The 1299-nt window shown below is 41.6% G+C and overlaps 1 non-coding gene across 1 annotated transcript; it reads left to right on the top strand.

Moving 5' to 3' along the window:
- The first annotated feature begins 477 nt into the window (after positions 1–477).
- TRNAS-AGA (transfer RNA serine (anticodon AGA)) lies at positions 478–549 on the top strand. The gene has a single exon. It is a non-coding gene; the product is annotated as a tRNA-Ser (tRNA).
- Positions 550–1299: the final 750 nt, after the last annotated feature.

Raw genomic sequence — 1299 nt, 5'->3', positions numbered from 1 at the left:
GGTTTGTTCCTTTGGGCGTGGAAAGCATTATTATAGTTCGTATTGCCAGGTACGACACAGGAAACCCAGAGAAAGTTGACTTTTTGATGAACAATAAACTTTTTGCACAAGTATGTCCCAAATATCAGATGGAACAACTTATACTAAAGTGATCCATTTTTTAAAAAACAGAAACTCAAATTTAACTTGGCATCCTATTATTATGATTTTTTTTTTGCAATATCTGGCAGCCCTAATTATAGAATGTCTCTATCTTCCATCTTTATTCCGACTGCTAGGAAGCTTCAAGGCAAATGTGTCATCATTGCCTTGTAACAGGATTTTATGGCATGTAGATTTATCTTTTCTTCCCATTTGTTTACATTCCCTTCACCTTATTTTCTTTATTAAAAATATATATAATTGTTGTAAATATCTCAGTAAGCTGCATCAAAACTTAGCTTGTATATGGTTAAAACAAAAAACCCATGGCGTGGTGGTGGGTATAGCTCAGTGGTAGAGCGTGTGCTTAGATTGCACAGGTCCTGGGTTTAATCCCCAGTGCCTCCATTAAAATAAATAAATAAATAATAAAATTTTTTTTAAATTAAAAAAAAATCCCACAACATAACGTTAGGTAATTATTCCAGACCAGACTTTGTACTGGGTCCTGCAGATGTTAGTACGATAATACCTGTGGTCTGATCTCGAAACAACCCTGGTCAAGTAGAGAAGATAGTCACCCGTATAAGTAATCCCACTGCAGAGAGACGAATGATGAATGTGGCCCAAGGTCACACAGCTAGTTGGCGAGAGGACAGAGATGTGTTTCATGATGTTCGATTCCGCAGAGCTGGCTAGCTGACAATGCTCGTCTCACACATCCACCTAAGCGTCTGTGGGGCAGTGCAGTGGACACTGATTGTTTGGCCTTCCCAGCACCCATTCTTTTTCTGGGAGTAGCACCCCCTTTAGGGGGGAAATTGCTTCCCCTCTTACCTAAACTTTGTAACATTCATCGGAGTTGACACTCAGAGTGCCTGTTTTCCACGGTCTTGGATGATTGGTTCAGGATGTGGACCCGTGATCCAAGCCAGACCAGGTCCTTCCCCAAGAATTTCCAAGTTGGAACAAGGAAACAGACAGTCTGTCTTTGGTGAGCAAAGATGAACGTAGAAGTATCAGTCATGATGCCTGCTGTCTGGAGGCAGCTGGCTGAGCACACATGGGTAATATCCAGAGAGCAGCAGAGACAAGGGATGGGGAGCTTTTCCAACATGGGAGTTTTTAAGTCCGGCTATTCCCAAAGCTCAGCTGCAA

The sequence above is a fragment of the Camelus bactrianus genome, chromosome 4 (assembly GCF_048773025.1).
Source record: "Camelus bactrianus isolate YW-2024 breed Bactrian camel chromosome 4, ASM4877302v1, whole genome shotgun sequence".
Lineage (NCBI taxonomy): Eukaryota > Metazoa > Chordata > Mammalia > Artiodactyla > Camelidae > Camelus > Camelus bactrianus.
The sequence above is the reverse complement of the archived record's forward strand: the minus strand, read 5'-3'. Positions and strand labels throughout refer to the sequence as shown.